At 49.9% G+C, this 21,680-nt stretch overlaps 1 pseudogene; it reads right to left on the bottom strand.

Moving 5' to 3' along the window:
* Positions 1–2,472: 2,472 nt before the first annotated feature.
* LOC138827627 (chromodomain Y-like protein) overlaps positions 2,473–21,680 on the bottom strand; it is a 105,102-nt pseudogene continuing 85,894 nt past the window's right edge.

The raw sequence follows: 21,680 nt of genomic DNA, 5'->3' as shown, positions 1-21,680 counted from the left end.
CCATGCTTCCCAGTTACACCTGGATTCCCTCTGTTGGTTGACACCAGCAGTTGAGGAAGGTAGAGGTGGCTGAGTGGTGAGCAAGAGACTCCAGGTGACTTTGAGGTAGAGTAGGAAATGATGTCCTAGTCGGTGAGTGGGAGAATAGAGGATTTCCTAGAGCCTGGGAATGTGGCCAGCCCAACTTTCCCGTCCCATTGCTCAGATGTCTGAAACAATAAGAATCAATGAGAGAACTGTGGGCAAGAAACTGCCACAAGAACACCAGCAGTATCCTCCCGACAGACCTGAAACATTCAAGAAAACAAAGAACACGAAAAAGGGAGGGATCCCCAAGATAAACACCACTGGGGACCCAGATTGAATGGAGAGTCCGGCCAAAGGTGATGTCGACCATGGGCCTACCCTGCCTTTGGACACAGTCACAGCCACCAGGGTCCAGAGTGTCAAGGGTCCCAATACCACCAAGGATCCACAGAGGTGCTACCTGCATGTGGTGCCCACCCTGGACCACAGAAAAGAAGAAACCAGGCACTCTTTGCCAAGATCCTACCACTGAAGCTGGGAAAGACAGACCCGCAGGGTCAATGGGAGTAAGAGAGGGAGAAGATAGCCCAGATACATGCAGCAACAAAAATGGAGGTATAGATCCAAAAGGTACCCATACAGCGGTTGGTTTCAGCAGAAAGCGATTTACAATGTGCACTGGCCCAAGTGCAGCAAACCACTGATGACAGAGAAAGGAAGCATGAAGCTCTCACCAGCTGCCTACAAGCTACAGAGTGGCGTTTGGCAGAGCTGGAGATAGTGGCTTCTCTGGTCACTGCTGCAAAGGAGAAGACCAAAATGTTCCTCAAACAGCTGAATGATGTGATCCTTCAGCTCGAGGAAAATACCAGAAACTCTGATGACCTGGAGCAAGTGAACACAGAGTTGCAGGAGAAGGTGGACGTGCTGTAGATACAGAGGAGCAACATGAAGAAGAGAATATGCAAGTTCCAACAAGCGCTGGAGGGCATTAGGTACTGAAGATGGAGTTGAATAACCTGGAGGAACAACTTCACATCCAGGTCCAGGAAAACCAGTCTCCGTCTTCAGAACGTGGAGCAGCAGGAGCAACTGCAGAGACTGGAGGAGAAAGCCTAGGATCAGCAGGAGACCCCTGAGACCCCACGATGTGCATGTGTGTGGAATAGACAACCGGAGGAAAAGCTGGCCCTGCTGTGGAACGCTCTCCACAGGGTGAGCACTGAGAAGGAGGAGCTCGCCAGCATCCTGGACTCAGAGCAGCAGATGAAGAAACATCTGTGGGAGCAGTAGGACTGCTCAGAGAAGAAGATAGAGAAATGGATAGTGGTGGCTGAGTGAGAGAGAGCCAAGCAGCTCAGGAGCAGCAGGAGCAGTCCCTGGGCCAGTGCAGGAGTTCAGAACCTCCTGTGAATGGCACATTGTCTCCAATGAGCGACTGTGGTCTGAGAAGGAGGCCCTGCAGCAGCACTTAGAGAGGCAGATCCAGCTGCTGGAGCAGCTGAAGCAAGTGAAGGGCTCAACAAACTGGAAGGACCAGGTGGTGTCCCCGAAGTGGCAGGACACTCTCAAGTGCCTGGAAGCCACCAGATCAGAGGAGGAATGCCTGCAAGCCCAGCTGAGCTTCCTGGCTTTCCCTGGGGAAGGGGAAGGTATGAGCCCTGGAGAAGCAAAAGGTAAGGAGGTGAATCCCCCCCACCCCATGTGACCATCACACAGGATGGAGATGTTCCCCAGACCAAGAGTGATATGGCTCTGAGAGTGCTCTTGGAGGATGAGATCCACAGGGGGAAACTCCTGACCCAAGAATGGTGGGCTAGCTTCAGGCACCCCATGGCCATCCCAGCAGCTCAGTGCCAGACTGAGCTGGAGCCACAGACCCTCATCCATGACCTGCCTGATGAGGTGGACTTCCAGAATCCAGCAGGTGAGCTCCACCATTGATGCAGCCAGCTGTTGGCACACATCCAAACTATCAAGGAGTCCCTCATGGTGTGTAAAGAGCAGATGTTGGTCCTGAATGAGCTATGTTGTGAAAAAGCCCAGTGCATGCACTGGCTGTCTCAGGAGAAGATCGAGAAGAGGAGAGTGTTGTGGAGCTGCTGTCACTCCTAGAAAGGGAAAGCACAGACAGCAGTTTCCAGATGCCAGCACAGGCTGAGCCTCCCATCCCCCTCCCCAACACTGCTTCAGAAGCAACTTGAAGACAGCATGGAAACTGCCAGAGGAGAGGTCAGGGTTCCAGACCCCATAGTGGACTCCCCCAAGGAGCAGGTCCTGCCCCAGATGCCCCACATCCAGATCTGCCCACAGCTTCCAGGCTCAGGGGAGGAGTGCTTTCTCACTTTCTCCGGTAGACTGATGCGGATGATGACTCTCTATGTGACATACTGACTCTCAAAAGCGTTGGCAGCCACCAGCAGTAGGTGACTAAATGGCTTTCTCTCAGGCCTCCATCTGCCGGGCAACGGGAAGGTTAACCTGGGGGTAGGGTAGGGCAGAGGCTGAAGGGAGTGGGCCCAAACTGAAGGGACATCTAATTGCCTATTGGTGGCCCATTGGTGACTTCTGGCATGCTAGGCAAACACTCTACCACTGAGCCACATTCTCAGCTAGGATGATTTTTCCCCCTCCCAAACCCATATGGCCGTTCCTCAGATAAATAGGAAGTAGGGGCTAGGATGAATATGAAGCACAAGTCTGGTTCACCCCAAAATATTCCCATGCCCCCTCTTCCCACACCCTGAGTTGAAGCTTCTCTTCTAACATTGAGGGATGAGAGAGGGAGAGGGGAGTCCCAAGAAAATACCAACAACAGTGGCCCCCTGAGTCCCACATCCTTCCCCACACAAGTGGTCCTCCAGATTCTGATCTTACCTGACTCAATGTAAAGTCTAAACTGTCTCCCTACCACTGCAAGGCTCAGGATGAAATAAAAGTCAGCCCAGGCCTCAGCCCACACGCAAAGTGGAAGCTCCTAGTCCCAGACCTACTTCCACCTCTGACTGCCCCTAGTTAGGCCACACCCACCACTCACCACTATGATGGTGGTGATAACCTCATGGATAGATTCCAGGAAGAAGGTCTATGGCAAAGAGCAGAAGCATCAGGGTGAGCAGGGCAGAAGGAGGTGGGGTGATTGCTCTGGGATCTTCCTTGGAGCCCTCCCATCCAGCCAGACCCATGCTGACCCAAAGCACGGACAAGGCCAGGGGGTGAGACGAGATGGAGGAGCACAGGACTAAAGGAGGTACTGCTTTGTCTTGGAGGACTTGATTAATTCCAATTATAATTAATTCCAATTATATTTGGCCCATGCCAATCCCAAAGACATCATGCAATGCCTCTCCGTGTTGTTGGTCGTGAAGGCTGTCCCTGAGCTCTTTTTCTCAAGGCTGGCACTCTACCACTTGAGCCACAATGCCATTTTTGTTTTCTGATGGTTCATCGATAAGAGTCTCATACACTGTCCTGCCCAGACTGGCTTGGCACCATGATCCTCCAGATCTCAGCTTCCTGCGTAGCTAGAATGACAGGCATGAGCCACCAGTGCCCAGTATGTGATGCCTTTTGAAGGCATCTTGGCGAGTCTGTAAAGGAGCCCCAAAGGGCCTGGATAGACCATGACCCAATCAAGGAGCCGGGATGGGGGAAGGTTGACCTTCTAGCGATTCTGTTCCTCCAAAATTGAAGATGCCAGGTGATGTTGTATGCACCAAACACCTGGCCCAGCAGCCACCAGGCTTAGTGGGGGAAAAAGTAGAGAATACCCAAAGACTGCAGTGTAGAAATCTCTGATTTTGCATTCATGTGGTGTGTGTGTTTGTGTGTGTGTGTGTGTGTGTGTGTGTGTGTGTGTGTGTGTGTGTGTGCAGCCCCACTTCCTTTTCGATGGTTAATTGTAGGTAAGAGTCTCAAGGACTTTTCTGTCCAGGGTGGCTTTGAATCATGATTGGGGGCCCCAGGGAAGCAAGAGTAAACACAAGTCGCAAGTACAATCCCTATTGTGGGCCACTCCTGCCCCCTAGTGGCCACACATGGAACATGCGGTCTCATGCCATTATCCTCTAGAGTTCAATTTGGGCAAGTTACTAGGGCCAAGCTGACTTTTGCTTACCCAGATTGCTGATGCCAGAGCAGGTCTGTTCCACCCTAGGCCAAGAGAGCTACAGGAGGCCCAGCTTTCCAGGGACACAGGGAAGGGAGAGGTCAGCTCCAGGCTGAGCTAAGAGCCTTTGCCCACAGATACCCTAACTTGGCCTTACTTATCACCATAAGACCTGTCAAAGAACAACCCCAAAAAACAAAATTGGATCTGTGCCTCCAAGTGTTAGAGCTCTAGCATTGAATCAAAGAGCTCAGGGACAGGGCCCCCAAGCTTTGAGTTCAAGACCCCCAGTTGACTTCCCTCATAAAACACAGCTTGTCTAAATGTGAACTGGTAGGATTTGTGAAGTGTTTCTGAAGAATGGTGATACTGAAGAAAGCACCCTAATTCTAATGACAGCTGAACTTGTGACATACAGCTATGTGCTGAGTCCTTCACAGGGCGTTATTTACTGGGTCCTTCCCTCATGAGAATTATATGCTGAGTCCTTAAAAATATGCTGTTTGCTGAGTCATACCAAAGGGTGCTATGTGCTGAATCCCTGAGAAGAGTGGGCCATCCTGGTTTTTTTTAAAGGGGGCTTTTTGCTGAGTCCATTACACAAAGTATTGTACTCTGAGTCCTTCAAAAGTTGTGGTGTGCTAATGCATCCTAAAGGGTCCTGCTATGTGTGAGCCTTTGAGAAGAGAGGGATGAAGTTTATTTTGAGTGCTGTGTGCCAAGTCCTTTCCATAGGGTGCTCTGTACTGTCCTTCAAATGGTGCTGTGTGCTGAGAGCTTCCACAGTGTGGTATGTGCTGAGTCCTTCAAAATTGTTCTGTGTGCTGAGTTTATCTAAGGAAGCTGTGCACTGTGTGTTTTACACAGCGTGCTTCAACACAGATTGTGATGAGTCCCTGGTAAAGAGTGCTATGTGCTGAGTGTTTCAAAGCATGCCATTCACTGAGTCCTTTACACTGTGGGCTATAGACTCCCTCCTTCAAAGGGTGCTGGGTAGAGTACTCAGCATACTACATGCTGAGTCCTTCAAGGGGAGCTGTGTGCTGAGTCATTTACACAGGGTGGTTTGTGCTGATTTTGGAAGTGTGCTGTGTGCTGAGTCATCCCAAAGGGTGCTATGTTCTGAGGCCTTGAGAGGTGGTTATCCCCAACAATCACACAGACACAAACACAAACACACATACACACAGGAGTGTCACCATGCAACTGCTTGGTGTGTGGAGTGGAGGGGGATGGAGGAGAGTCTCCTCCGGCGGTGGGGCTGAGGGGAGATTCGATCCCCTGGGCCGGTACTGGGGGTGGGGGTAGTTTTGAGCTGAGGTAAGGCTGCAATTGCCATGGTCTAGAAGCCTCAGGGCCCAGTCAGGGCTGCAATTGTGGCCAGGGGTGGGGGGTGGGGCCCAGGGGAGGAGGGGGCAGGGCCCAGGAGCACACTTTGGTGGCAGCAATGGCCAGGAGCTCCAGGGGCAGCGGTGTGTGTGCAGCATGGGTGGGTGGCCAAGGAAAGGAGTGTGGGGCAGAGAGAGAGCTGGGAGAAGAGCGAGCATGAGCACTAGCACGCGTGGAAACGGCTTCAGTGGCTGGCGGTTGCTCCGCTCATAGTGTGGGTCCTGGCCGGGAGCGCAGAGCATGTGGAGCTGCACGGCAGGCACATCGCCACACCCAGCCCCTCGGAGGCGCCCAGCCATGGTGGCCCAGAGTCTAAGGTCCCAGTGTGGGGAGCACGGCAGAGGCAGTGGCTGCTGAGGCGGCGGCCGCCACAGGTTAGGAGGCCGCTGATGCTGCGGTGGTGGCTGAGGAGGAGCAGAGGCTGCGCACAGCTACACCACGCGCCCGCGCTGGGTTTCAAACATGGCGCTGCTGGCTGGGACCCGTGGAGCCTCTAGCAGTCACCTGGCGGAGATGTTGCGCCCCTGGCCTGCTGGTGGCCCTGACGTGGTTCCAGCCCTCGGTTCTCAGACTCCTGGCGCCACGCGGAGTTGCAGCCTACAGCTTCTTCCAGCAGCACACGTGAGTGGCCGACCTGAGCTCCCGCACTCCACAAACCCCCTGTAAACCCCGTCCCCCACTCTACCCTTCCTCCCCACCCTCGAGGACCCGGACCCTTGCCTCTTGCCTCCCCATCCTGCCCTGCCTGCGCCTCCCCCGTGCCCCACAGTCTGTCCTGGCTCTGCCACAAATGCATCCCAGAGGTGGGGGGTGGAGGTGGGTGTCCACCTGGAGATCCCACCCTCATCCCTAGTGGACAGTGTTCCAGGAAAAGGGGACCTGCAGGGATGGGGAGGAGGGGGCACCACAGAACCCCTGGCCTGGAGCAGTGGGAACCACACAGCTGTGCATCTGCACCCTTCCTCTCCCTGGTGGGAACCTGGTGGCTTTAGTCAGAAGTGGGGAGCTGCACCTCCACACCTACCTTCTCGGTTCTTTTCCCTTTTGCTGGGCAGGAGTTGTTGGATGCAGAAGATAGAACCCGTTGTTGTGTGAGCCCTTGTCTTCTGCGCTCAGTCACACTTTCACCTGAGGTCATTCCCAGAAGAGCCCACTACAGAGGTGAGGGCACTGGGGTCAGATAGAAGGTGGGTATTTGGGAGAAAAACACACCCCCTCTGACACACATATAAACGGCCTGTACCCCCAACCCCAGCTGTCAACAGTTCTGACTGGGTGATCACATTTCCCAGTTCTGCCAGCTTCTGCTAGTGCTACCAGTCCATCTAGTCTCGTAGTCCTCACCAAGAATTTGCCAAGTTGCCCAGAAGTATGTAGGAGGGAAGTAGGGAGTCCATCCATGTATATAGCCTTTAGGACCCCATCAAAGTCCCCAACAACGCCCCCACCCCAGGTCAGACACCTTTCTGGAGGCACCTGCTTTGTTTTCTGTCCAGGCTCTGAGAAGCCACATGTCTCGGAACTCCTTCACCCAGCATCCTGGTCCAGGGTTTTGGTGAATGGTGAGTCAAGGCTTGTTGTTACCAATGGGAAGGGTCTGGCCCGTCTGCATTATGAGAGCATTGTTCCCCTTGGGTGAGATCCCTTGGTTCTGACAAGGGAACCCCTGTGCTCCAGCTAGTACATTGCCCAGGTGAGAAACCAACAAACTCAGGAGAGACACTGCTCTGAATCTGTGTATATGTGTGTGTGTGTGTGTGTGTGTGTGTGTGTGTGTGTGTGTGTGTGTGTGTGTGCGAGAGAGAGAGAGAGAGAGAGAGAGAGAGATCATCTTTCTCATTGTACAGTCACCTTGTCTAAAAAGAGCAAAAGCATTTTATTTGTGTGTATGTGTGTATTTGTTATTCTTTTTCAATTAATGTCCAGTATGAGCCCAGCCATAATTTTTGTTTTCTCTTTCACCGTTTCATGGCTCCTTTAGAGAAGGTCTCAGTAGATGTTCCTTTCCACCTCTTTCTTCCCCTTTTCTGCAGCCCACAGTAGCTGCTGGACCTGCGTGGGTCTCTTCTAGGAGGCCTGTGTGAACCGCAGACCAGAGTGGACAACTGCCCTTCTGTCTTTAGCCAGAAGGATCATGAGGCTACTGTGATCACAGCCGCACTCTTCCAGCCAGACAGTCTGCTCTCACGTGTATAGTTGGAGCTAATTCAAGGTTGGGAATGAGTCTGCCAAACATAAATAGGGAATGAGATGGGAGATAGTAGGGCAGGGGCTTTGAATCTAGGAGGGTCTGGGAAGTGATGAACGGTGTGACATAGCAGATGGTTCACCACGACTGAGGATGAGAGGAGAATCTTACCCAGGGCATTGACCATGTAAGTGGGCATCTGGGGAGGGGGATCCGGGCCCCCAGTGGTGGCGTGGATTCACTCTAGGGGCAGTGCACTGGTGGGTAGTCCAACCTGGAGTCCTGCAGACTCCAATCTGTGTCCCTCCTGGACTGTTTCCAGCTGGGCAATGGTAGGCAAGTGTTTGCCCCTGCTGGAGCCTGCTTGGTATCAGGACATGGCAGTTAGCTAGGGCTCTCTGAATGCCATTTCTGTAACCTGCTGTATGCTGTCTGGAAGGAAAAGAGGACCACTGACTTTGGAACCCTTTAAGTTTGATTGGGACAAGTTGAAATGCCAGCTTTTCCAGGGTTTTTTCCTTGAAGCTGGCAATTTCTACTAATGCTTGGGATAATGGGTCAAATGAGAAAGACCATTTCAGCCACCAAACAATGATATTCAAGCAGTACAAGCAGAGTTGCGGAGCCAAATGGTCTCCTGATATGAACGCCATGCCTTGACTGGCTTTCTCTGGCAGCTGCCGATTCTCCTCCAGCTCTCTCTAGGGTGATCACTACATTCGAGAATGTTGTGGGGAGCAGAGATTGTGACCTTGCCATCTGAAGCCTGATTGCTGTGAGCAGAGACAATTCCCAGGACCTGTACTGGACTCTGGGAGACTTAGAGACCCAGGATGCCTCAGGGATCCTTTTCTACACCATGAAAATTGGGGGCCGGATATGGTGGACCATCCAGTCTGGCACTAGGGAGTGAAGAGGAGGCCCCTTGAGCCAAGCTTTCAACTCAGGACAACCTTGTTCACAGCTGAGTGGGGAATAGAGTGCCATACAGCTGGTCAGTGGCTGGACAGAGATCTTTGAGAAGATAGGCATCCTAGAGGCCCCAGAATACAGTGAGTACATGGCTCACGTCCTTGGAACCAAAAGAGTTAGGTGCGGTGGCACCAGGAGGGTGGGAAGAGGGAGGAGGGAGAACTGTGGGAGGGCTACATCAGGCTTTACCCCCACCCAGGATGCTTACCTGAGTTGGATGGGACTTTTCTGTAGTATTGTCATAGACAGATGCTCATCTATTTATCTAACAAAACGTTACAGTGTGTGCCATTTCCTGGGGGGGAGAGAGTTGGAGTCATACAAGATGAAAGGTTCCAGTGCTGGTTCAACAGCACATGAAGAAATCTTGGTTTGAGCTGGATGCTGGTGCCTCACACCTGTCATCCTAGCTACTTAGGAGGCTTGAGACTCTTTATTTCCAACTGACTACCAAAAAGAAAATGCCAGAAGTGGATTAGCAGCTCAAGCTGTAGACTGTTGGCCTTGAGTAAAAAGGCTCAGGGACAGCACCCAGGCTCTGAGTTCATGCCCAGGAGTGACACAAAGAAAGGAAAGAGAAAGAGAGGAGGGAAGGATGGAGGGAGAAAAGGAGGAAAGGAAGGAAGAAGGGAGCATGCAAGCCTTGGTATGGAGTCCCTAGATCAAGGGAGCCAACCATTCACAATCTCTGTGGGGAAAGTTCCAGTGCCTAAAGCTAGTGTGTAGGACCAAGCCACTGACCCATTCATGACATCAGAAACTTCATGACATACAAATCTGAGTGGTCGCCGACTGCAGAGGTAAACAGCCTAGGGTAGACCCTAGGGCTCAGGGTGGGTCACAGAGTTTCAATTTCCCCTGGCTCACGGAGTTTATTTTCTGGTCAGATAAGAAGAAACTGTCCAAGGGCTAGGGAGGTATAGGCTGAGGGAGTGTCCAGAGGGGGGTGGCAAGGGATTAGCAGGAAGATGAAGAGGGAGGACAATCCCAGATCCAGATCAGGCCATTGGAGCCATGACCTCAACTGACAACCTAGACCATCAGTGATAGAATCTTCGACCCAGCCACATGGCTATTAAAAGTCCTGGCACTCTGGGTTCACCATTGAAAACCTGGCTGTTGTCTACTGCAGGATGCCTGTGCAGTACATCCATGGGCACTGGCACTTTTGCTGGCTCAATCTGAAGATGACACCCCCAGTGTTCATTCCTCGACCAGAGACAGAGGTAAGCATGCCACTGGAACAGGACACCCAGGGAATGAGGGCGAGAGTCAAACCCGTGTTGCCCCCAGACTTCCTCTAGGGGATTCTAGGGCCCCCTGACTGCCATTCTCAGAGGTAGAGGTGGGTCTCTTTGCTGGCTCACCCTTTAGTCTAGATGGCAGATGAGGGAGGGGCCGACTGATGGTTGAGGCTAGTGGGAAATCAGGAGGCACTGGGGTGGGAGCAAGGTTGTTTCTTTGAGGATACTCAAAACCCAGGAACATTCCTGAGATGGATGAGCCCCTTTCTCCTCCCTGAGAGAGAGGGACCTAGAGCCCTCCAGTCTGCATCCCTTGGCTGAGAAATTCATTCATTCCCATATCCTTTGTTTGGATAACTAGATCTCACCTGACTGCCCAATGTCAAGGCAGGACAGTGAGAGATCTTGAGTCCTTGATGAGGTCACGGGATCCTCAGTATGAGATTGTACTTGAATGTCCTGACTTGGTGCATGGTCAGTCGCATCTCAGCCTGCCATGATCTAGTACATAGAATCTAGAGACTCAGAGCAGGATGGGGTCTATTCTGTGAGTCTTGAGTTTATGTGTGAACTTTGAGCTCCCGTGTGCTCACCTGCTTCCTTTTCTTGGGTGGGTCTATGCTAGAAAAAGCTTAAAACTAGGGCCTGGGTCCCATCCCTGGTTTCATGCTCAAAGCTAGCACTCTACCATTTGAGCCACAGCTCCACTTGCAACGTTTTTTGGTGTTTAATTGGAGATAAGAGTTTTCAATGACTTTGCTGCCAAGGGTTGCATCCAAGTGCAGTCCTCAGATCTCAGTCTCCTGAGGGGATAGGATGATACGCATAGAAAAGCCTGTTTGGCTGGGTGCCAGTGGCTCATGGCTCTCATCCTAAGTATTCAGGAGCTGAATCTTAGCATCATGGGTAAAAGCCAGCTTGGGCAGGAAAGACCCTCAGCCTCTTCTCTCCAATAAAGCACCAGAAAACCGGAAGTGGTGCTGTGGCTCAAGTAGTAGAGTGCTGGACTTGAGCTGAAGAGCTCAGGGATAGAACCCAGGCCCAGAGTTCAAGCCCCACAAACAACAAAAAGAAAGAAAGTAAAACATCTTTGCCTGCAAAGGATGGTGGAGGTGTGTTTGTGTGTATGTGTGTGGGGGGGGGGAGGAAGTGGTGGCGGTAGACATTTTGTGCCCTGCTCAGTCATCATTTTAGACGGATTGTCCCAAACTCTTACTTCACAGGTGAAGCTCTGGGTTGGATGTCGACCACCGGACCTCAGTCTCCTCATGGGACAGTTGTGAGTAAATAAGGGACTAATGCAGAGGGATCTCTGGAGCAGGGCCAGGCACAGAGGGAGCAGGTGTCAGATATAGTTCTCAACAATTCTGTGAGCATATGACAGGAAGTTGCCGGGAAAGGGCTCAGATGGGGTCTGTTATTAATCAAGCAACAGGTGTGGGATTATGAAACAAAACATGGCTGCTTTCATCATTACCCTGTCCCCATGAGGAAGGGATTTTTCACTCTATTCATTTTTCCAGCTGGGGAAAATGAATCATGGAGAAGCCAGGTGACCTACTCATGACCCCAGCTGACAGGAATCTTGGCCTGATTTCTCTACCATGCTTATAGGACCCTGTGTGTTATTCAGTCCCTTCTTGTGGTGGGAAGTCCACTTCTTGTCATTTGTGGGGATTGAATTCTGGGCCTGGATGCTATCCCTGAGCTCCTCAGAACAAGGCTAGTACTCTACCCCCTGAGCCACAGCATCACTTCCGGTTTTCTGTTGGTTCTTTGAGGATAAGAGTCTCACAGACATTCCTCTGGAGCCAGCTATGAACCACCATCTTCACATCTCAGTCTCTTGTGTAGGTAGGATTATAGGTCTGAGCCACCAGCACCTTAATTAAGTGTAGTTCTGGACCTCTGTCTCTCTCTCTCTCCCTCTCTGTCTCTTTTCTCTCCCTCTCTCTTTCTCTCTCGCAGGAATTGGTAGAATGCTGGAGGAGGTGGCCCAGCATTCCCATGTGGCTGGAACCCAAGGTGGCCCTCTCATTCTGGAGGTGGGCTGTGGGTCAGGATCTGTTTTGCCCAGCCTGTTGAACCAGCCCCTTGAGGTAAGCCCCTCTGTGCCCTGGCTAGACGGTGATGGTTATTCATTGTCTATCCCATAAGTCCTTCCCCACATCCCTCTGCTACATTGTTGAAGGAAAGTGGATGAGAAGGTGTTGCCTTGTCCCCCTGCCAGCACAATTCCGGGCCTCTGACCTATACCCCCACGTATCTGACAAGACCCTGGGTATAAGACAATAAAAACACTCTGTGTGTACTACGTTTTGCTGGGGAGTGTCATTTTGGTTAGGGTGGCGGGGTTCAGAGGAAAGACCACAGACCTGACGCCTCCCGGGGGGACATTTGTTCTTGTGACAGAGCCATGTCATTGCTGTGGATAAGGACGAAGCCTCCATCAGACTGACCCAGAACAATGCTCAAAGATAGGTAGGTTGTTGAAGTATCAAACCCACTCATGTCTGCTTCCTACTCCCAACAAGGAGGTGTAGTATAGGTGGCTTGGCTCTGGGCCTAAGGGATTATAAATGGATGTTGGCAGTCAGGAGCTCATGGCTCCCACCCATCATTCTGGCTCTTTGGGAGGCTGAGATCTGATGGATGTGACTCAGAGCAGCCCGGGCAGGAAAGTCCAGGAGATTCTTATCTCTTATTAACCACCTCCCTCCCCAAACCCACACACAAAAAAGCCAGATGTGGTGCTGAAGCTCAAGTGGTAGAGCCTCAACCTTGAACAAAAGAAGCTAAGGGATAACACCCAGGCCCTAAATCCAAGCCCTAGGACTAACACAAACATAAAATACATGAATAGTGTACATCTTTTTTCTGACTACCAAGAAAGATGTATTCAGTTTTCTTGCTGGTACATGTAGCCAAAGGTAGGGGCTCACTTTCATGTTCCAATAACCCTCTCCTTCTCTCCTTTATCTGTCCAGGCTTTATCAGTGCAGGACAGAATTCTGATCATCCCCCTGGATGTGACCTTAGGTACCCTCCCTCATCCACCTCCCTTGGGGTCAGGATCCTGGATGCACTCCCTGCTGGGAGGAGGAGGCACCACGTAGATGAGGGTAGGTATCCCCAACACCCATACACATACACACACAAACATCCCTAAGCCAACTCAGACTAGCCTTTTCCAAAGACATTTTATCTCCGTGGATTGACCGACTTGGGAAGGAATTTGATCCCCTGTAACTGATTATTTTAACTTGGTTTTGCTAGTTCACAGGAGATAAATGGAAGCAAACAAAAACCAAAAAGCCTTTGGTGCCCGTCACCTCTGGCTCAGGGTCAAGCCTGACATCCTGGCGACGTGGGATGCAGAGATCTGAGGATCAAGGATCAAAGCCAGCCATAACCTGGAAAGCCAGAGAGACACTTCTCTCCATGGAACCAACAAAAAGCCAGAAGTGGAGCTGTGGCTCAAGTGGTAGAGCACCAGCCCTGAGCAATAAAACTCAGAGAAACAGCTCCCAGATCCTCAGTTCAAGCCCACAAAAAGAAATGGACCTGTCATGTTGCCCACAGATTGCCCAGTCCTCGAGGCCCCTCTCACGGAGTGTGATACAACACCTGCCCCTGGGTGGTGTATCAGGACCTTCACAAATCCAGTGGTGGAATCCAGGCCTTCCCCTTCATGCATTCTCAACCCACACTGGCTGGAGGGCAGAGTCTGACAAGGTTGGCAGCCTGAACAGCGGAGAGGCTCCAGCTTTTCCAAGGTGATCAGAAAGGGCTTCTTGGAGCCAGCACTTGAAAAGGGGTCTTGCTTAACAAGGAGGATCTGTAGGAAGCACAGAGTACAAAGGTGCTACAGATGATGGGCAACATAGCAGAGCGTGTTCATTTCCAGCCAGGGCTGCTGGTGAGAGACTTGGTATAGATGTGCGAGACTGTCCCAAGACAGGCCCGAGGGATCACAAAAGAACAGCTATCCAGGGCTGGGATTGCATCCTAGAGGTAGAGCTGCCTAGCACACAGGAAAGCATGGGTTCGATTCCTAGGTCCTGCATACACAGTAAAAGCTGGAAGTGGCACCATGGCTCAGGTGAAAGGGCCCTCCCCTGTAGACACAGAAAGTCAGGGACAGTTCCGGGCCCTGAGGTCAGGCCCCAGGGCTGTCACCATAAAACACTTCTCCCAGGGACCTTTGTGAGAGGTAGATGCACTGAATCTCTTAGTAGATCCATCCGTGCTTTGTGTCTCCTTTGACAGAGGGGAGCTGGACACTCCTTCTGCCCTGCGCACCCCTGGGCCCGGTTATCAGCAACCCTCCCAACGTCTTCCACCGTGACATGGAGCAGCTGGCCCAAGAAGTCTTCAGGTATCGGTTGGGTGGGGCAGGGGGACATAGAGTAGGCCCCAGAACTCCTTGTGGGTCTGATCCACCCTGGAAGACCAGGCAATCCAGAGGAGGCAGATGGGAGCTTCGAGGGGGTTAGTGATGTGGAGTGGGCCCTTTAATCCCCAAGACCCCACCCAGATTCTAGCCTCCCTTTGCTTTCCCTGAAGGAGGTAGAGGGCTGTCTAGGTGGTAGTGTCTAGAGAAGGACTAGGTGGAAATTCTGAAGGACTAGACACCTTAAACCATGAGCCAGTGGCTCACACTTGTCATCTCATACCTGTCATCTCACAGCTGTCATCCTGCCCACTCGGGAGGCTGAGATCCAGAGGATCTCATTTCTCAGCCAGGCAGGAAAGTCCCTCCAGAGCCTCATCTCCAATCTCCAACCCGAAGTGGAACTGTGGCTCAAGTGTTACAGCACTGGCCTTGAGGAAAATTAGACATCAGGGACAGTACCCAAGCCCTGAGTTCAAGCCCCTCAACCAAAAAACAAAAAATTCAGAAACCGAACAAGAAAGAAAGACACCCCTTCCTTGCTTGCAAGACAGGGTGAAGTAGTAGGGTTTCTCTGGTTGTGAGAACCAGATGTTGACCTCACAGTACAAACATTTCTAATAAGTCCCCAGATTTACCCCAGTGTGAAGCCAAAGCAGGGTGGGTGGTGCCTTACCAAGAACTCCAGAGGTTTTGGCTATGGCAGGCAGGGAGTGGGTGAATGGGATCTGGGGTGGAATGGTAGTGTCAATTATATGCTCTCCACCCATGGAAGAATGGTTTTGGATGCTGGTGACAAAGTCTGAAGTGTAGGGTTACATTTGGTTTGTGTCTTGATGAGTTGGGTTTTCCCTTGGTATAAGAAGTTGGCTGCAGAGGAGGCTACAATGCTTGATAAGAAATGTACTCCTTTTATGGCTAGGGAGGTTGAGCATTTCTTCATGTGTCTATTGGCCATACTTCTTTCTGCTTCAGAAAAGTTTCTCTTTAAGTCTTTATCCCACTTATTTATTGGACAGTTGTTTCTTTGAGGATTTGTTGTTGGGGGATTTAATTTTTTGAGTTCCAAGTATATTTTAGATATGAGACCCTTGTCCATTGTATGGCTAAGTGAAGATCTTCTCCCAATCCGTAGGCTTTCTATTGGTCTTGCTAGCTATGTCCTTTGCCGTGCAAAAGCTCTGCAACTTCATGCAATCCCATTTCTCCAACCTTTCTTTGATTTGTTGTGTTTCTGCGTCTCTATTAAGAACATTTTGGCCTGCGCCAAGGAGACCTAGGGTTTCTCCTATTCCATCCTCTAATGTTTTCCGAGAGTCTGCTTTGACTCCGAGGTCTTTGATCCATTTGGAGTTGATTCTGGTGCAGGGTGATATATAAGGATCTAGCTTTAGTTTTCTACAAGTAGTTAACCAATTTTGCCAGCACCATTTACTGAAGAGGCTGTCTTTCTTCCATTCTATTTTTTTTAGCTCCCTTATCAAAGATTAGATAGCTATACTTCTTTAGGTTGATTTCTGGGTTTTCAATTCTATTCCATTGGTCCTGAGGTCTGTTCTTGTGCCAGTACCATACTCTTTTGATTAATATTGCTTGATAGTAGAGGTTGAAATTTGGTATTGATATTCTTCCAGCAGGGTTCTTTCCGTTGAGGAGCGTTTTTGCTATTCGGGGTCTTTTATTGTTCCATATGAAATTTTGTATTGCCTCTTCTATTTCCTTGAAGAATGAGGTTGGAATTTTGATAGGTATCACATTGAATTTGTAGATAGCCTTGGGAAGTATTGCCATTTTCACAATGTTAATCTTTCCAATCCAAGAGAATGGGAGTTTTTGCCATTTTTGGCTTAAGGTGTCTAGTCCTTCAGACACCTTAAACCATGAGCCGGTGGCTCACACCTGTCATCTCACACATGTCATCCTGGCCACTCAGGAGGCTGAGATCCAGAGGATCTCATTTCCCAGCCAGGCAGGAAAGTCCCTCCAGAAACTCATCTCCAATCTCTAACTGGAAGTGGCACTATGGCTCAAATGGTAGAGCACTGGCCTTGAGGAAATTTAGACATCAGGGACAGTAACCAAGCCCTGAGTTCAAGCCCCTCAACCAAAATAAAAAACAAAAAACAAACATGAAAGAAAGATACCCCTTCCTTGCTTGCAAGAGATAGTAGTAGGGTTGCAAATCAAAACAACATTAAGATACTACCTCACCCGTTAGAATGGCAAAAATCAAGAACTCTAATAACAACAGATGCTGGAGGGGATGTGGACAGAAGGGAACCTTACTTCATTGTGGGTGGGAGTGTAAACTTGTTCAACCACTTTGGAAAGTAGTATGGAGGTTCTTCAAAAGACTCCACATAGATCACCCCTATGACCCACGAATCCCACTTTTGGGCATTTACCCAAATGTTTACAAACAAGACCACACTAAAGCTACCAGCACAACTATGTTTATTACAGAATTATTTACCATAGCTAAGATATGGAACCAACCCAGATGCCCCTCAGTAGATGAATGGTTCAAGAAAATATTGTATATATACACCATGGAATTCTATGCCTCCATCAGAAAGAATGACATTGCCTCATTTGTTAGGAAATGGAAAGACTTGGAAAAAATCATATTAAGTGAAGTAAGCCAAGCCCAAAGAAACTTAGGTCCCATGGTTTCCCTTATTTGCAATATTTAGCATATATATATGAGTCAAGCAGAAAAGGTTATATAAGGTGATGTTAGGAAAATGAACCCTAAGGTTTATATTTAAATGTTTTTTTTTCTTTCAAGCATTTGTTTCTAATGCATTTATAAGATTATTTCTTTGTTGCTTTGTATGTCCCTTGCCCACAGTACAACCCCTGCTTTCACTGTATTTAATTGTGGTATAATTTGTGGAGGGGAAGGGGAAAAAAACAAGTCATTTAAGTAAGGATACAGGCTGACCCTTGCATCAATGATAAGTACAAGTTGTCATATCAAAAAAGAAATTTACAATTTTCGTGGGGGGGGGGAAGGGTTGGTTAAGGGATAGGGGAAAGCTGGGAAGGGATGGAAGGGGAAACAAAGGAGGAGGCTACAATGCTTGATAAGATATGTACTCCTTATCTTGCCCATGTAATTGTAACCCCTCTGTACAGTATTTTCACAATAAAAAAAGAAAGAAAGAAAAGAGCTGAAAAAAAAAAAAGAAGTTGGTTGTAGCCGGGCACAGCCAGTGGCTCACAACTGTCATCCTAGCTACTCAGGAGGCTGATATCTAAGGATCACGGTTCAAAGCCAGCTTGGGCAGGAAAGTCTGTGAGACTTTATCTCCAATGAACCACCAGAAAATTGGATGTGGTGCTGTGGCTCCTGTGGTAGAACACACAACTTCATTTGAAGAGCTGAGGGCCTGCTGGCAGGCCCAAAGCTCAAACTCCATAACCTACAACCAAACAAAAGGTAGCTGAATTTTCTGCGTAAATGTACAGTAGAAATGCCATGATGTGTTGTGAACCATTCCAGACATGTGAGAGGCTCTGAGTTTTGTCTACAGTTGGTCTATGATGGTAGTGCCATCATCTCTGGGGTGGAATATTCAGGGTGCTCAGGGACTGCTGAGGGTTTGGGCTACCAGTGTGTATGTCTGTGTGTTCGTGTGTGTGTCTGTGTCTGTGTGTTTGGATGTAGAAGACCTGGGTCTTGAACTCAGGTGAAATTCCTATGCTTCTGTGCTCAAAGCTAGTGCTCTAACACTTGAGGTACAGCTCATTTCTGGCTATTTGTTGGTTCATTGGAGATAAGAGCCTCACAGACAATTCTGGGCTGGCTGGCTGGCTTTGACCTCAAACTCGTGAATAGCTAGGATGACAGGTGTGAGACACCAGTGCCATATTTGTGTGTGTGTGTGTGTGTGTGTGTGTGTGTGTGTGTGTGTGTGTTTTCCTCATCTTTCTCTGTCCCCTTCCTGGGTGCCTGTCTGCCTCTTTCTGACCTCAAATGGTGCTCCTTCTCCACACCGCCCTTGCCTTTAGCCTCCTATCTGGGTCTACAATGAGTCCTAAATTGCCAGAGACCTGAGTTCACACTTTTCTTTGGGGCCCAAGTCGAGATGTCCAAATCTTTGGCCTCCTGCAGGGGATTCTGGGTCAGCCAGGCCAGCTGCAATAAAGTCTTGCCTGTCTGTGGGTGGGGAACTTAGACATGGGATGTCCTGCCCTTTTCCTCTTCTAGACCTCTGGCTGCATGTCCCTCTCAGCAGGCCTGCAGTAAGTGTGGGAAGGGGGTTGCCAGTGGCTCTGGCCAACTCCAGCTTCATAGCGGACTGAAGGCCGCCCAAGCAAGAAGGATTCCGTGCTACATTGAAGGTGAGGCCAAGATGGCTTGGAAGTGTCTGTTGGTGTCTAGGAAATGTCAACATACATTATCGCAGGCAAGTCAATCTTCCAGCCTTAGCTGGGCCTCTCAAATCCTTCTAGAGAATTCTGGATGCCCAGAACACTGAGGCACAGACTTTAGATTCCAGGGCCAGGGAATTGGGGTAGGAGAGACTGGTATGGCCAATACTTCAACGTTCTGGGCATTAGCCTTGACCTGGGTATGCCCCCATTGTGTACGTTCACGTCTTAACCCAGAGCTGGCCAGAAACAGGCCACTTGTGGTGGTGCTGTAGAAGTGGCAAGAGTGGAAGTGAGATCTAGGATGACCAATATCTGGATTTAGGGCCTGATGGCGGGGGCGGGGGGGAGGTGAAGGTGTCTTTTTAAAAAAAAATCTCTAAGAGCTGGAACTCAGGGCCTAGGCACTGAGTTTCCTTTGCTCAAATCTAACACTCTACCACTTGAACCACAGCTCACATTTCATCTTTTTTAGTAGTTTAGTGGAGATAAGCGTCTCACGAACTTTTTTGCCTGGGCTGGCTTCAAGCTGCCATCTTAAGAGCTCAGCCTCTTGAGTAGCTAGGATTGCTGGTATGAGACACTCGCACCTGCTAAGGATGTTAGTGTGTGTGTGTGTGTGTGTGTGTGTGTGTGTGTGTGTGTGTGTGTGTGTGTGTGTGTGTGTGTTTACCAGGGCTTGAGCTCAGAGCCTAGGTGGTATCCTTTAGCTTGTTTGCACAAGCCTCATGCTCTACCAGTTGTACTATAGTAGCTCTGCTTCTCAGCTTTTTGGTGATTCATTGGAGATAAGAGTCTGCCCACCCAAGCTAGCTTTGAATCTTGCTTGATCCTCATGTGTCAGTCTTGAGTAGCTAGGATTATAGGCATGAGCCACTGGCATCCAGCTGCAAGGATGTCTCTTCATACTGTCTTCTGTTCTAACAGCTGTCTACTTGCCCTCGCCTAGATCTCTGATCTCCACATCAGCTCCCAGCAGCCCTTGACTGTGTGGAGAACATAAAGCTCAAACCTGCCAAGTATCCTATTACTATGTTCTCACCGGAGGGTATGTTTCCTCTGAAGCCTGGAGGAGTAGGGGGAGGAGGAAGAAGGTTAGCTGTAGCTGGGTGCTAGGCTGGGAGAGAGGTACACTGTCTTAGCCAAGAAGGAAAATGTGGCCAGATGTTAATAGCTCATGCTCTCATATTCCTAGCTCCTCAGGAGGCTGAGATCTAAGGATTGGCATTCAGAGGCAGCCCAGCTCACTTTTCTTTTTTTTTTTCTGGTATCAGTAGGATCTTTTTTTGTGTGTGAAAATACTGTACAGAGGGGTTACAATTACATGGGCAAGATAATGAGTACATTTCTTATCACCAGCTCACTTTTCTAAAGTGTGTGAGACTCTCCTTTACCAATAACCACCTGAAAGCTGGAAGAAAAGCTCTGCCTCAAGTGGTAGAGTTGCTAGCCTTGAATGACAAAGTGAGGGACAGAGCCCAGGTCCTGAGTTCCAGCCCTAGTACCAAGATGTGCCCATGTACACACACACACACACACACACACACACACACACACTCTCTCAAACACACACACACACACACACACACATACACACACAGAGGTAGGTTGTAATGATGAGTTGTGCTAGATCTGGGGGCAGTTGAGAGGCACAGTCATAGTAAATTCTGGACACATAAGTTATTTCTCCCCAACTCCTTCTTGGGCTGAGGGGTCTGGGCCATGGCAGTAAATTCCTTGGAACCGGCACCTCCATCCATGCATAGGGTACAGGACCAAGGGAAGAACACATTTTTACTCGTTTTTACTCGGTGCATGATTGCAGACCTTCATCTGCCTCTGAACATTGTTATGGAAAGCAAGGCTCTGAGCCCTGGGACTCTTGGGATAGCCACTGCTACAAGCAGCAGCCAGCCACCTGTGGATTCCTGAGCCTATGAGTCTTTCATGAGCCCAACTCAACACCCACCCAAGGTGTGCTTGACAAATTTGCCCCCATGAGTAGGCATTACCTGCTGTGCCATCTTGCAGATCTTGCCCCTCCTGGCCCAGAAACCTGGTCTGAAATGTTGACTTACTGCTCAGATCCACACTGCACCCATGACAGTTGCCATTCTGATGCCATTCTGGCCCATGTCCTCCGTGCCCCAAGGCTAAAACCTTCTCTGATATTTGGCCCGCTCTGTAGGCAAAGGTTCCCAAAGAGTGGTGCTTTCAAGACTTGTAAGAAATGTAGATATTGGGAGACCCTTAGGGGCCCACTGGAAATTACTCTGCCTAGAGCCACAGAGTGAGGTTCAAGCAGGACAGGTGTTGCTCATGGGGCTAGAACTCTGGGCCTGGGCACTGTCCCTTCAGCTTTTCAGCTTACCACTTGAGCCACTGTACCACTTCCAGTTTTCCTGTGATTCATTGGAGATCAGAGTCTCCCGGACTTTCCTGCCCAGGCTGGCTTTGAACCATGATCCTTAGATCTCAGCCTCCTGAGGAGCTAGAAGGATAAACATGAGCCAGCAGCACCCAACTTATTTGGACTTTCACCACAGTGTTCTAGGAACTCCTGAAAGCTTTTCTTTATTTTTTCTATGCCAGTACTGGGGCTTGAACTTAGGGTCTGGGCTCCGGTCTCTTTAATTTTTGCTTCAAGGCCTGCACTCTATCACTTGAGCCACAGCTCCATTTCTGGCTTTTGGTAGTCCATCGGCAAGAAGAGTCTCACTAACTTTCCTGACCTGAGCTGGCTTTGACCCATGACTTTGATCTCAGTCTTTTCAGTAGCTAGGATTTACAGGGGTTGAGCCACCAGTAGCATTGGGCTAGAAAGTGTTCTTCCCTGCATTTGCCCTGACTCCTCCATGTAAAGGAGGCCTGAGGGTAAGTAGCTGTGAAAAATAGTCTTCCAGCCACAGGAAATTGCTGGGGTCCATGGTGAAAAGCCAAGCTCATCTTCCCCCTTAGCCCCATTCTGGGACCTCCACCCTC

The sequence above is a fragment of the Dipodomys merriami genome, unplaced genomic scaffold (assembly GCF_024711535.1).
Source record: "Dipodomys merriami isolate MVZ:Mamm:240054 unplaced genomic scaffold, mDipMer1.0.p SCAF_159, whole genome shotgun sequence".
Lineage (NCBI taxonomy): Eukaryota > Metazoa > Chordata > Mammalia > Rodentia > Heteromyidae > Dipodomys > Dipodomys merriami.
The sequence above is the reverse complement of the archived record's forward strand: the minus strand, read 5'-3'. Positions and strand labels throughout refer to the sequence as shown.